The 15,278-nt window shown below is 46.4% G+C and overlaps 1 protein-coding gene across 1 annotated transcript in view; it reads right to left on the bottom strand.

The window, feature by feature from the left end:
- FRMD6 (FERM domain containing 6) overlaps positions 1 to 14,397 on the bottom strand; it is a 312,237-nt gene extending 297,840 nt beyond the window's left edge. Inside the window, exon 1 of the mRNA XM_069637464.1 lies at positions 14,290 to 14,397. The gene's annotated coding sequence lies outside the window, so the exon portion shown is untranslated. The remainder of the gene's footprint in view (positions 1 to 14,289) is intronic.
- Positions 14,398 to 15,278: the final 881 nt, after the last annotated feature.

Genomic DNA, 15,278 nt, shown 5'->3' with positions numbered 1-15,278 from the left:
TTTGTGATGGGACAGTTTCCTTTCTCAGCTTCTGAAGGAGGTATGAAGAACATCTGAGATTAGAAAAAAGGAAATGGGAAAATACATGGAAAATTAACCCCAGCCCAGAAAATAAACTGAAATTAGCTAAAATCTCTTCTCATTACAAAAAATAAATCATCTTAGCTAAACAAGAGACCTACAATAACAGAATCACACAAGCCAAATCAAGTACTAAAGAACTGTTCACCATACTCAGAGAACTGGAAAACCCAATAACACCTCAAGACAACTGTCTTAAAGATAAAAAGTGGTGCTCCGAAATCCAGCAAGCCCTCTCTAACAAAGTCCGAAACCTCCAAAAGAAAATAGAACTAAAACGTGAGACCCTAGCACCCAATATATTACCGCCCATCAAGACACTTCCTAACTCCAAACCCACTACGCAATTCCACTTCTCCAAAGTCTCCATACTAGAAGTAGAGAAAGTAATACTCGGTCTAAAACCGTCCAACTGCAAAGGAGACTTATGTCCAGCACAACTCATCAAAGATGCCGCACGAGATCTAGCACCATTTATCACCAAGTTAATTAATGCCTCCTTTACCACAGGCATTATCCCCAGTAACTTAAAAGAGTCCTGGGTGCTCCCACTCTTAAAAAAGGCTACTCTAGACCCCACTATACCCACTAACTATAGACCTATTACTACGGTACCGTTCCTTCTGAAGATACTGGACAAGGTGGCATATATACAAATCCAGAGCTTCCTGGAACAAAACCAACTACTAGGCTCCCGACAATCTGGCTTCCGCCCTCTTCACGGTACAGAAACTGCATTGATTGACCTGAAAGCCCAAATAGACAAAGTAAGAGATTCTGGAAAACCAGCACTCCTCCTGCTACTAGACCTATCGGCCGCTTTTGATTTAGTGGACCATAAAGTCCTATGTAACCACCTAGATTCAGCAGCACACTTCTCCACTGAGGCTATAGCATGGATACAATCCTTCCTCAGTGACCGCACCATGAGGGTTTTCTCACCTATAGCAGCTGCAGACCCCATCCCTATTACCTGCGGTGTGCCACAGGGATCATGCGTTTCACCAACGCTATATAACATATTCACTAAGCCCCTGTTTGATGATCTGGACCATCTGGGTATCAGGTATACCAACTACGCTGACGATACCCAGATCCTCCTCCCACTCACAGGGGTTTACGAAAAAGATCTAGCAATGGTGAACAAAATATACAGCATCGTTCAGGCATGGATGGCAACCCATGGCCTATGCCTGAACGATGATAAAACTGAGCTTCTTATCCTAGGCACCGCACCCCTCATCAAAAAACTAAGCTCAAACTACTCTTCCTTCATCATAGATGGGAACTGCATACAAGTTGCCAAAGAAGTTAAAACATTAGGCATCTACCTTGATTCTACCCTATCATTCTCCAAACAGGTAAACTCCCTAGCTTCCTCGACAGCCTACACATGTAAGCTCATTAGAGCAGGAAAACAATTCCTTTCCCAGCACAGTTGTCTAACATTAGCCAGAGCCCTTATCATCTCTAAACTAGATTATTGTAACGCACTGTACATAGGAGCCACTAAATCTATCATAAACAAAATCCAGATACAGCAAAACAAGGCCCTCCGAGCGGCATTGAACATCCCCAGGAGAGAACACATTACAGTAATAAGAAGGAAACACAAATGGCTCTCCACCCATGAGAAAATCAGACTCAAAACTGCATCTCTCACATACAAATCCCTACACAACAAAGCCCCCCAATATCTTAAGGACAGATTCACCAGAACACACCCCACAAGACAAACCAGACTTGCTTACACCAATCGCTTACAAGTACCACGCTTTAAACTGACCACCATAGGCGGAGCTAGCTTCCCAGTCAAAGCTGCTCAATTGTGGAACGAATTACCCACTACTGCGAGGCTAGAACACTCCTTTTCCAAATTCAGGCAAATTGTAATCAACTGGCTAACGACAGCAACTGCTAATTGAACCCATGATAATGCTCACGCCTGTTTGCTACACAGTATCTGCACCATACGATTGTAAACTTGTATTGTAAACTTGCACCTGTAACTGGTAATGTCTGTAACTGGTAATGTCTGTAACTTGTAACTGTAACCTGTAACTTATGCTCTAAGCTGTACATATTCTTACTTTCTGCGCCCTTATACCCCAGGGTCCGGTGCGCACAATAAATTCTAAACAAACAAACAAACAAACATTCTGGTGCAGCTGGCTTCAGGGCACAGGAGAACAGAAGAGCAAGGGATCTATAGCGACCATCAGTGACGCAGGAATTAAAGGTGCGGGTAGCATTATGCACTCTCCTAATTCAGGACACAGAGGAGCTAGGCCTGTGGAATTTGGTTGGAGAATGCACAGGATCACGAGCAAGTGATATCCCAAGTCTCGGGTTTGCACTCAAGACAGCAGCAATTCTGCAGGATACTCTGTGGTAGAGCTGGACAGTTCACCGGCTGGCCAAGGAAGACTTCCGAATGGGCTCGTTCGGTGGGTAAGCAGCGGGCACCAAGAGTCGTCGTTCCCACTACTCCAAAGGGGCAAAGCGCCTTGACAGGCCTTCTTGATCAAAGAGGAAAGCAGGGGTCCGACGGGACAGCAGAGGGCAAAGGGTGCCAAAACCTTCCAAAGCATCTCTGGTGGTTTCTTAAGTCTGTTTCTTCATGCAGGAGGCTTGGCTCCTTCTGTAAATCGGTGAGAACTCAGGTGATCGACCTGGAATGGAAGGACTTCCAATCGAAGATCTGCTCTCTTGCAGGCATCCCAGTTGTGGACCAATCACAGTGTACGGTGGTCTCAGTCATTCAGGTACTCCAGACATCCTGGCACCAGCAGTGTGGATTCGGACCAGACAGTCCTAACCAGCTTCCTGGGCACACACACGTGACAGGCAGAAGCCTGCAAAATAGATCGATTTTTGGGGGAGGCTGCATGCCCAAATAAGGAAAACCCAGGTTACCCGACCTGGGTGAAGGCAAGGGACAAAATGGCCATGGGACAGAACAAAATACTTTGTGGCTCTGCCATTTTCGGACCTGGCCACAGTCTTGAACCAAAATGCGGTGAACGCGATATGATTCAGTAAAAAGAAGTTAAATATCATAAAAAGTAACTGCTGCTGCCATTTCGTCCAAGGCAAAGCCGTACAATCACCAAAAAATCCTTCCAATGTGTCTAGGGCCATGAAGCAAAAAGGGATTCCACCGAACGGCACTGGAAGGTACAATGTGAACTGTTAAAAAGTTACCAAAAATGGCAACATAGACAGAGACTAAGAGAAACATAGTTACCCAGTACTGACTGTGTGAAGGACGTGTCAGGTTTCCCATAACAAGTGAGCAAAAGCCCAGGGGAGTTCAGCTGAAGGCCGCGCTCCACTGGTGAAAGTCAGGCTAGGAAAGCCAAACAAAAGAAAAAAGTTTGCGGGGTCCACAAATGGAGGGAAAATAGCACATAAATAAAAATGTTCCCAACAGAAGCTACTGGCAACAGACAGGCCATGGGAAGCCATATACACTAGTTACATTCAAAATGGCCACAGCCTCTGTCCCAGCTAGCCCCACCTGCAAACAGGCCCATGAGGGAAGTTGCTCAGGCCATTCATAACGGAGCCTTGCCAGCAACCCGTGCTGTAACCTGTTACTTTAGAAGTCTGACAAAGTATGGGTTGTTAGAGTAGAGGAAAGAATGCATCTGGATAGATTTGGGGATCTGCAAGAGAAAGGATTACGGAGACTGGGAGAGGAGGAAGGAGGAGCAAGCAGCGGGTGGAGGAGCTAGATGGGGATAAGTTGTTGGGGAGAGTTGGTATATCAAGGAAAAGGGGGCAAGAGTATTTGGAGAAGGGTCTGAGGAATCAGGAGGTTGAGGTGGAATATCAGTAGTTGGAAAAAGAGGTTAAGAAAGGAAGCACATTAAAAAAGGAGGAGGTGTTTCAGGAGTAAGAGGTTACACATCAGTAGGTGGAAAGAGGAGAGGTTATGGAACATAGTGATGTTAAGTATAGTGGTAAGCCAGACATAGTTGCCGGATCACATGGCATGGTTTAACAAGTTTTATTAAAGGAAAATTGTTACGCTCACCTGGTCTCTGCGGAGGCGTTGGGGCACGGTTGCAGCCTTCCCAGGAATTAGGCTCCCTCTTGTCTGGCTTCTCCCACTGCACTTATCCCATGAACTGCAGCAATAGGCAGTGCTGCTCCTGTGAGAATATAAAGGGACGTGAGTATCCCAGTGTGTAATCCAGGTCCCCTTCTAGACCCTTCCTCCCAGGACATGATACCCGCAGGTTGCTTTGCCCCTAGAAGGCTCACCTGATTATTGTTATTGATGAGCTCTCCGTCCTGCTACTTTTGGCAGGGGCGCTTGTCTCACTGGGACCAAGTTCCTTCACTGGTCCCTGCACGTGGTAGTCCAGTCCAGCTGCGACTAATCCACTTCCTCCAGGTGAGTGCTTCTGCTTGTCTTTGTCTTTCCCCACCTGTTTACTTTCTGTCTGCTTTTCGCCTAATTTCGCTGTATTTGTATGGTTCATTTGCTTTCAGCCTGCTTTCGCTGTATTTGTATAGTTTGTTTGCTTTCAGTCTGCTTTCGCTGTATTTGTATAGTTTGTTTCCTGTTTTGTTGTTGGCTCCATCTTTAATGTTGTTCTTTTTCTCTCTCTCTCCGTGTAGGTGATATTGAGGGCCCTGCAGCAGTTGCGGAGCTTGAGATGCGGTTGGAGTGAACGAGGAATGAAACCAACGGTGGTCCGGTACCCGGTAAGTGGTCTTCTGGAGCTGCACGCGTGGTTCAGATGCGGCACGACTTTAGACTGATAGGTGATGACTTGTCTAACCTTGTCTTTCGTCTTCTTTCACAGGAATCAACTTCGTGGATGAGGAGCACGGCATCGGGATCAAGATCGCTGGGTTCCAGAGGGTGAGTATGCAGATGCGATGATGAACGGCGGATTCCGAGAGGTGTGTGCTGGATAACGCTGGAAGGTAAGTAAGCTGGTCCAAGCGGCGGTGAGCGTCACATTGCATGTGAATGCAAAGTAACGCGAAACGCTGGCATTGGAGCTAAGGCAGCTTATATAGCTGAGTTCCAGAGGCCACGCCCACCAGTCCTGGCCTGCTTGCCACAACCTGCCGCTCCTAGAGTCTGCACGTGCAGCCTGGGCCTGGAGAGCCACACCCAACAGTATGCTCGTGGAAATGTTCCTGAAATAACAGCACGTGGCCAAGTTCTTGTGAATAAAGCACTCTTGCACCATAATAAAGCGTTCCTGTTTATATTTCTACATGAGCCTGGTGCCAAAGGCGCCATGACTTCATCCAGCCGGGCCCCCTGTGTTTATATGTCCTGTGACCCATTACCCCCATCACTTGATGGTGTGGTGTCTGTGTCCTTGGGCCAGTGATCATGACAAAAATAAACCTCAACTGACCCTGTAGCTGTGGCACCGGTCCCTGTTTAAAAAAGAAATGAATACACATGTCAGGATGTCGCACATAAATTCTGTCCTCTGTCCAGAACCTAGTCTTTCCTATGCTTGCCCTGCCACTAAAAGTAAACGATATAAGTTTCCCTAACTAAGTTTCACTCCACTGTACTGGGGTGTCAGGTGGCTGCTTTCTGACGCCCTCGTACAGAGCTTTCAATGTCTTTTATGTCTGTGTGAGAGTCCTTAGAGTTCAAAACATAACAAGGAAATATCTCCTGGTTTTCCTTGATGCAAAAAGGCCTCTTTAGGAAGTTCAAACAGATTGATACCTATCCCGTCTCCCGGTATGTATTCTCCTCGGAGTAACCTATAGGTCCTCCTGACCCCTGTTGGTCTGGGTTCATAATACTCAATAATGTTGTCACTTCTTTTAGCAATGTCTGGTATCTTGGCATACCTTTCCTTGTTCCCTCTTACTCGAGTTGTGGGATGTCTTATCCCATTGTGGACTTTGAAGTATTCCTGCTGGGTCTGGGCCTGTCATCTTTGCTGGGTAAAGTGCTTTTCTTACCTCCACGTGAGGTCTTTTGACTCTGACCTGGTCTATAGGCTTGCTCAGCTTTCCTATGTGTATCAATTTCTTCCTCCTTTGTGGGTTCTTTGGACTCTCCTCCCTGCATGGGCTTGTGGCTTTCTCATCCTTCCATTTTCAATGTTTTAAGCCCTTTGTGGGTTATTTGGAATCTCAGCCCTGTGTGGCCTTCCCAGCCTGTTCACCTCCACTTGGGTAGTACAGATTCTTAGCTGGTGTGGGCTCTGCTGTGGCCTCACTGCCCTTCACCCACTCTTGGTATGATGTTGCGGACCTTTCTTCCAGCCGCGGTGCTCATCCTTGGCTTTGTTTTTCTGACCAGCATGGTTCCACTTCTGAGACCTTGCTTTGGTCTGTGCGGTCATGTTTCTCTCAGTAGTTTCTTCCTTTCAGGATTGACGAACTCAAGACATTGCTTCGGCGTGACATCCAACTGTTGCTTCTGGCTTGGCTTGGCTTCCTTCTGCTTTGGTGGTACCGGGCTTACCAGGGTGTTTAACTTGGACCAAGCAGCAGCATCTGAAGGCTTCCTAGACTCTCAGCCCACCATTTTGATAATCTGGCTACTCTTTCTCGTCCTTCCTGTGAGGGACGGCATTTCTCACACTCCGGCTGCTTCTATCTCCCAGCATTGAAGTTCATAATGCTTTATGTTTCTCACGGGAACCAAAAGTGAGAGTACATTAGTTCTGCTCTCCAAAAACAGGTGGCAACAAGTTTGGGTCAGAACCCAAGCCTTCCACTCTTAAAGGGCCCTGTTCATTACTGTCCTGTTCAACCCCCATGTAACCAACAAATACTTGTGACTGGGGAGTAAAGGAAGGGGGAATAAAACACTTACTTGGGCATTCCTTGTTCGCAAAGAGGGGTGTAACTGAGCGGGACCCGCTTGCCCTGTACCCTAGCAAGGGTTTTGCGTAGAGATTCACCTCCATAATCCCGGAGATTGTGGTCCCCATTGGGGGAGAAGGGACACATTCTCTGGATTCATCACAATATCAAGAGGAGTTGTATCAGGAGAAGAAGGTGACAAATCCAGAGGAGTAAAGAGGAGAGGTTCAGGACAAAGGTGGAGACAAAGAGGAGTCATTTTATCTCAAGGAGGAGAAAAATTAAGCCATTGGAGGAGGAGGGGTGGCTAAGGAGGAGATCGGAGCTGGTGCCATTTCAGAGTAGGAGGAACCCCAAATTAAAAGAGTGGAACCCATGGTGGTGGAGTACTGAGCTTGTGAAAGGGGCGAGGATGGTAGGCCTAGTCCACAGATAAGACAGGATAGTGTGGCATGATGGAGCAACAAGGCTGGCAAGGTGGTATATTTTTGGTTATAAACTTGTATTCAAAATAAGGAGGAAAACCTACCTCTCCCAAATCCTAGAGGGGTTTTACCTATCTCAACATAGGATAACTTGAGTGCTCATCAGAATGCAAGTCAAAAGAAACCAAAATACCGCCCTCTGTCCAAACCTACTACTCTATCACTACCGCTAACAAATAAACCAAGAAGAAAAGGGATCAGTGAACTTTTAATCCAAACCTCATGGAGATCGACTCCCTTCTCCCGGTGAAACAATCCAATCTTTGGCTGACCTAACAAAACTCTTTTGCAATAGGGTCGGATTTACCAAGAATGATAAGACTAGGAAAATGACTCCCTTCTCCTGGTTTATCTGGAAGAGTTCTGGCGACGGTCCCTTGACAGTCATTTGGACAATTTTTTAGAAGTCTCTTTAATTCCTCCCGCAGGTCTGACTTATGAAATCTTCCTCCACTTGCTGTAGCTTTATCAGGACTTTTCACAACTTCTCTATCGGAGAGATTACTCCTGGACAGCTCTTGGCTCTTTTGGCATTGTTCACATATGCTGAGTTTCCCAATGGGATGAGGGAGTTCACTCCATAGGCACTTTGAGGTTTATGGTTTCTCGTGTCACCACTGGGATGCAGGAGATTGCTCCTGAGGAATACTTGACTCTTGATTTTCTGAGTGTCACTACTGTGATGAGGGAGATTACTCCCGAGGAATACTTGATTCCTGAAGCATTATGTCCCACTACTGTGGTGAGCTAGATCACTTATGAGGAATACTTGATTCTTGAGGCCTTGTATCTCACTACTGTGATGAGGGAGATCAGTCTCGAGGAATACTTGGATCTTGAAGCTTTGTGTCTCACTACTTTGATGAGGGAGATCACTCCCAAAGAATATTCTTGAGGCCTTGTGTCTCACCACTGTGAAGAGGGACATCACTTCTTAGGAATATTTGATTCTTGAAGCTCTGTCTCTCACTACTGTTACGAGGGAGATCACTCCTGAGAAATACTTGTTTCTTGAAGCTTTGGCTATCACTAATGCGACAAGGGAGTTTACTCCTGAGGAATACTTGGCTCTTGCTTCAATGGCTATCACTATTGTGATGAGGGAGATCACTCCTGAGGAAAAGATGACTCTTAAGGCTTTATATCTCACTATTGTGATGAGGGATATCACTCCTGAGGATTACTTGACCGTTAAGGTTTCCTGGACCCCCCCCCCCCGACTTTCCCACAACTCCAGTCACCTGTATCTTCACTGTGGAGTGCGTGCAGTTCTTCCCTGGGTCTCAGGTCCCTGTTGCCACGGTATGCGTTCAGCACGTCTTCCTGCTTTCTTACATTCAGGTCTGTGCGGCTCTGCAGAGTTGTTGCTTCAGTGGTCTCTGTGTGTTTTATGGGCCACACGGTCCATCTTAATGAGACCACGCCACCGCTGGATTCTTCCTGCTTCGGCAGCAAACCGGGTTCCCTCCGGCTCGCATAATTCCTCTCGACACTTCAGGCAGTGCAGGTTTGAATTTCCTGGACCCTGCAGGACGGATGGCAGATCCCTCACTGCTCGTCCTGCTCCCAAACGCCTCTAGTCCTTCCTCTGTCTTTACTTTATATGGCTCAGCCCGCCCCAGCATAGCATCAAGATTGCTTATGCAGGCCTCTGAGGTTATTTTCATGCCTCCTAGTAAGCACCTCATGCCAGTTCTTGGATAACCCTTCAACAGGTATTCTGTATCTATCTTTGGTTCTTCTTTGTCTCAGTCCTATCTGACTTTGTAGATGCAACAGTAGAGGCTTCACAATAACATACAGTTGTGGTTTCAGGTTGGGAAGAGGAATGATTCAACAGGCCCCTGGCTCCTGGGGACAAGGTTTTAGCGAGGTCTTTCACGGGATGGGAGTCCTTATCCCCATGAGGGGATTCTCCTCATATGAGGTCCTCCTACTTTTTACCAACCCCCCGGGGACTATTAGGTAGCAGCCTCACCTCCATAGCCTCAAAGGGAAGGGCTCCCCACTGGGGAGAAGTGACAAGAACCTGTGAACCATAGCCACAACAAGTGTGAGGCTAGGGGACTCAAAGCCTGACTTTCCTACTCAAAGACTGCCTAGTTATCCATCTGCTGTAGTTGGATTCTTTCAAACATTTGGCTTTTCTTTGGAGCAGGAGAAGCCCAACATATCAGAGACTGTGAAGAACTGTTCCATGCAATTAGTTGAGCAAATCAATAAAAACTGGTTGAAGAATATCCCTGGTGTCCATGCCTTTTGTAGGCCCCTCCCACTCATATTCTGACAGGCAGCAATGATGGCCTCCAAAAGGTTTTCCTCTCAAGGCTGTGAGGAGGTATCATATCCCACACTCCCTAATCGTGCCACAGCTTATGGTCAACACTTTTAGTGAAGGTGGAGTCATACAGAGAGACTTTTAGCAGAACATAACACATTGTGAGGTTGCCTTCACTATGCCATCTGTAATCAATATCAAATCAGCATCACATAGTCCTCAGGTAAGTTGCCCTCATAGCATTTTATGTAATGCCTCTATGCATCTTATGGAGCTTTTCCTCCTTACCCTTTGCATGCTGTTAATACCCTCAAAGGCCCAACTGGAATGTTGTGCCATCTTGTGACTCTAATGCCTTACATTGCATTATATTCATTCAATGTGTTTATTGGCTCATTATGCGTTCCAGACCCCATTTAGACCGTCGCATGCCTTCCATACCTTTTAAGGTCTTGCAGTATAGTAGTCAAATGCTTTTATGGTGCCTTTCGATATATCTCTATACCTTCAATGCCTGGTAAAAACTTGGAAAGCTATTGTCATATATGTGGACTGAGTGTAATGTCTGGACAAAAACCCAGGTAGGAGATTGCAATACGGATTTAATTAGCCGGGGCTAAAAGCAGCTTCTGGCTATCTGGCTATCTGGCATCAGCGTATAAGCAGGAGCTACCTCTGGGGAACCAAGAACTATTCTATAGTGTGACACAAATTAACTTCATTATGCGGTGCAAAGTACACCTTTGTGTCCATCCTATGTGACCCATTATGCTTTAAATGTCTTGTAGGTGTGTACCAAAGCTCATTTATACACACTCCCAAACATACAGAGGGAATGCCACAAATGGCGTGCCTTTATGGCACCAGTTGAGCTGGGGAGCCAAATGTAGCTCCTGGTAACTGTTGGTTCCAAGCCAAGCAGCCTCTCATAGCTCCCAGCTTCTGGCAATTTGGAACCCTGCCATGTGACTGAGTGGATTCTTTACTTGTCTTTGTGCCACTGCTATGGGTGAATAACCATTATCCTCTCTGCTAAAAGCGGTGTACTCGATGTTTGTATAAAGGTTATCACTCCATCACAGTAGCACTGACACAAATGGGTGTAATACAAGTTGCCAGCTAATTACATCAAAGAACACAGCCAGCCAATACAACTATAAAAAGCTAGACGATGGTTGAATCCTTTATTTCCATTGTCACTGAGCAACTTTAAAATCTTAATAAGCAGATGTCTATTTCCCCCTGGTCTGCAGGCTGCTTCTATGTGTGCACAAGCCGAAGAGCTCAAACGATACCACATCGGTGTGCCATGTCTACGCTTAGCTCAGAAATGATAAAAGTGCACCATCTTTACCTTTAAACACCTGCTGGGCATGGAAAGACGATTTCTTCTTGGCAATGTTCATGCATGTGCTACTTTATGGTATTTCTGCAAGCCCTGGGAAGGCCCTACTCAATTGCACTTGCAATCTACATTCACAGCAGCTGTCTAGATTATCCCGATTGCATTTGGTCCCATGCAAATGCACATATTGTGTGTGTGTGTGTGTATTCGCCGGCAGTGCCATGTCCAGGGAGTGGTCTGGGGTGCCACGTGCTACCCCTGGAATCTTATTGGACACCCAATTATCCTAAACTATGATCATTAAACTTTAAACACAGGAATGTAAGACACTAATGTTAGTAATTAAAGTAGATATGGGTAGTGGAGAGAGAGAGAGAGAGAGAGAGAGAGAGAGAGAGAGAGAGAGAGAGAGAGAGAGAGAGAGAGAAAACGAGAACGAGAACGAGAACGAGAGAACGAACACACACATGTTCTTCATGCCACCTCAGTCAAAGGTGTCTGCACACCCTATTGTAATCGCCGGGTCGTTGCAAATACTTTATTTTCTGATTGATTTGTGAACATAGACTGCCTGATTCTCAAAATGTGCACTGGGGAAAATGAGTAAAAATTCCATAAGCATCTCAATTTTGCACTTGCCTCATTTTCCTGATTTTCACAGCCTAAGACAAGAGCACACATGGAGATGTCTGGAGCAGCTCTAGAATGCTCTTGGTCATATGTTTGCGAATCACATTTCCATGTGAGCATCTTAATCTGATGCAGACATGTCCTGGAGAGAATAAGGAAGTTTAGCGCCTCGCTTCCGGACAGCAATGCCAATTAACCAATCCACTAACAATCTCGCCCATCTGCATACACCTCTCAAACTCTAACCAAACACACAAACATAACCACAAGCCTACAACACAACAATCCGCACAAACATCACTACACTGCCACAACAAAACAAACCACACATAGACTCGACCCACAGCACATTGCTGCCCTCTTGCACTTTTCCAGCTTATTTCCACTAACTCAACCCCCCTCCTTCCTTTTTTTTTTTCAGAGCCGCCAGAGAGCCAGGCGACCACTCTGGTGGTGATAGTGCATGGTACAAATATCCTTTAACATTAACATGTCCAGATATGCTCCTGTCTAGCCTTTGTGAATCAGGTATCAGGTGGCAGGTGCAAATCTGAGATGCTCACTGACATCACCTCAGTGGCTCCTGTGCAACTCTTCAGAGAATCAGGATCAGAATGCTTCCACTTTTGGCATCAAAATAGTGCAGCATCTGTCCAAACATTGGGTGTCTTGAAATGCTAAATTGACTCGCAACCATAATTGGGTCAATACAGTTGTCATAAATTGGTCGACTGGTTGACTGGTAAAGGTGTTCGACCTGTCAGCCTGACCCACCCACCCCTGACAAGAGAAAATAGGATAAGGTGGGTACCGGGGTGCTAGGGGTGGTTGAAAGTTTGGATCAGGGAAGGAGATGAAGAAGGTGTAAGGGGAAGGGGGACAGTAAGTATTGGGGGAGTCAGGAAAGAGGGGTGTTCTGGGGCCTCCCAGCAAATGAGACAAAGCTTGGCCCATCTTGTCATGCTGTGATTTTTAAAACTGCAAAAAAAACTGTGTTTGAAGGGTTGTGCTTTAGGATATATTTCTCAAAATTTCGGATTGGGCAGTTTGGAGAACTTGTGTTTAAACAATAAGAACATAGACGTGTGTAATATTGTGTATTTTTCTTTGTTGATGCTTGTGTAGATTTGGGGTTGCTCTAGGGAGTTCATTAACTTTGTGCATGTTGCAGCTGTTGCCTTTGTCATCTGTTGTTTCTCCTCCGTGATTTTCTGGAAAGTGTATTTGATTTTGTCGTGCAATCTGTTTGAGCCATAACATTGAGGCTCATTCTGAGCCTGCCGGTCCGGAAACAACGGTGCCGGTAAGCTTACCGGCACCCTTGTTTCCAGACTGGCATATTAAACGTCTGCATGCCGGAGCCGCTGTGCCCGACAGGTCGGACCCTGCCGGATACAGCGGCCATGGTAAGCAGACCGTCACGGAAGCACCGGCACCGTTATTAATGGTGCCGGTGCTTCAGTGTTCCCCATTCCCATAGAGGACTATGGGACTCCGTGGGAATGGGGATTTACAATTTACAGGCGTCTGACTTTCCGTGCCGCCAGGGTTGGAATCCCCTGGTGTTACCGGCAAGTCAGGCCCTGGTAAATCATTACGGTCTGGCGGCAACCTGCAGGTAGTACCGGCAGACACATAATGAGCCCCATTCTCTTTGTCAAAGTCTGTAAGGTTTTGTCTTCCTCTGTTGCAGAGCTGCAGTATTATGTAGAGGAAAGGTGTGTGTTGGAGACTAGTCAGTGTGCATGTGTTCATATTTTTCAGTAGTTCTAAGTATTGGTTGGCAATTGGTTCTTTGTGCGGTGTCACCCCCACCTCCCTTTATTGAGTTTCGTCAGCACTGCATTGAACGTGCCATTAGCTTGTAGGAAGGGTTCACCCTTGTTATGTGGAGCTGGTTGCTGTCTTTCAACTGTTTTTCTGAGTCGTATCTTATTGTAATCATTCATATGCATCCGTATCGACATCAGATTTTCTCAATGCTGCATAGAAGTGCCGTGGCTATACATCTTTAAAGTGGAGTTTCTTGGTTAATAAACACTCGAAAGTATTTGAAACTGTGGTTGTAATGACAATGGGCCTCATTATAAGTTTGCTGGTCCGGAAACAAGGGTGCCGGGAAGCTCACTGGCACCCTTGTTTCCGGACCGGCAAACTACAAGTCTGACCCCGCTGGGCGCAGCCGTTACGGTAGGCAAACTTTTCACATGAGCAACGGCACCATTAGCAACGGTGCCGGTGTTCCCGTGTCCCCACTCCCATAGAGTCCGATAAAACTCAATGGGAATGGGGATTTACAAATATACCAGCACCTGACTTCCTGGCCGCCGGACTCGGAATGATGCAGTGGCACCGGGAGGTCAGGCGCCGGTAAATAATTCTGAGTCCAGCGGTCACCCGCCGGTAGCACCGGCAGGGATACCGCTGGACTTGCAATGAGGCCCAATGTTTGTGTTTTCATCTTTTTTGCTGGGGCATTTCATTTATACAGGGCTGGAATTGCTAGACACCCCCCACCAACCACCCCCCCGCCCCCCTCACCTCCCGCCCCAGTCTCCCTCGCCCTCCTGGGGCGCTGCCACAGAGCTAAGGCTGACCTTGTTTGATATAATATCCCGTTAAAGCATTAACACATTTCATTCAAACAAGCTAAGAAAACCTACCTTTTCTTGTGTGAACCTGGAATGTATTGTTTTGCTGTTGTGTAGCACACTTACTGGAGGCACCGTGTTTTCCTAATATTTGGAGTATTCAGCAGGGGTGATGACGTCACCAAGAAGAGGGCTGCAAGTACAAAGAAAGAAAGTGGTAAGCAGAGAGCACCAGAGTATCCCAGGGGACATTCTGGGGATTTGACAAACTTGCAACCATGCAATGCTGTACAAATGAGTTCACTTTACAGCGGTGTCGAATTTCGTATGGCCCATAGTGATGGGCAAACAGTCATCACATCATTACATATTAAAAAGTAGTGCCTCTTACGAGTGTTTTAGTCTTGAGGAGCTTTGTGAAGTACGAGTAACACAAAGGTGCATACGTCTAGAAAGTGCACTATGGTAACTTGATGACGTGTTAAAATGAATAGCTTGATGCGGCTTCCTGGAATAACATACCATGCAGTATCTTTAGTCACTAATAATAATTTAGCATTTATATAGCTCTACGAACCCTCAGAGCACAGCGCTGCTTATTATTACCCACAGTGTGTGATGCTCATTTATCGACCTTGGAAGGATGAAAGGCTGAGCTTGGCCCTGCCGGGATTCGAACCTGCATCAGCAGGCTCTGCATAGATGTCAGAGCGAGTGATCTACTGGCTGTGCTATCGGACTGGCATCACTATTGCTGTGCAGAACTAAAATGCTTAGCATTTATCAGATGACCACAACTTTTAGCGGCTTTCTCGACCCGTACACATGCAGACGGCCATACGTGTTTATAGCGCCGGTATCTGCTCGCATGTATCTGCTTGCCTGTATCTGCTTTTATAAGAATGAAAAAAGATAACCCCAGAAGTTAGGTGCACTTTTTAGATATCCGACAGTCCTGTGCCTCCTGCATCGCTGACCAGTACTGTAGGACACTGACTGAAAAAATAGGTTAGAGTAACAGAATCGCTCTTAACCCATAGAAAGTAAGTACCCCCCCTCAT

The sequence above is a fragment of the Ambystoma mexicanum genome, chromosome 14 (assembly GCF_040938575.1).
Source record: "Ambystoma mexicanum isolate Mex_15411 chromosome 14, UKY_AmexF1_1, whole genome shotgun sequence".
NCBI lineage: Eukaryota > Metazoa > Chordata > Amphibia > Caudata > Ambystomatidae > Ambystoma > Ambystoma mexicanum.
Note: the sequence above shows the minus strand (reverse complement) of the source record. Positions and strands in the feature narration are given on the sequence as shown.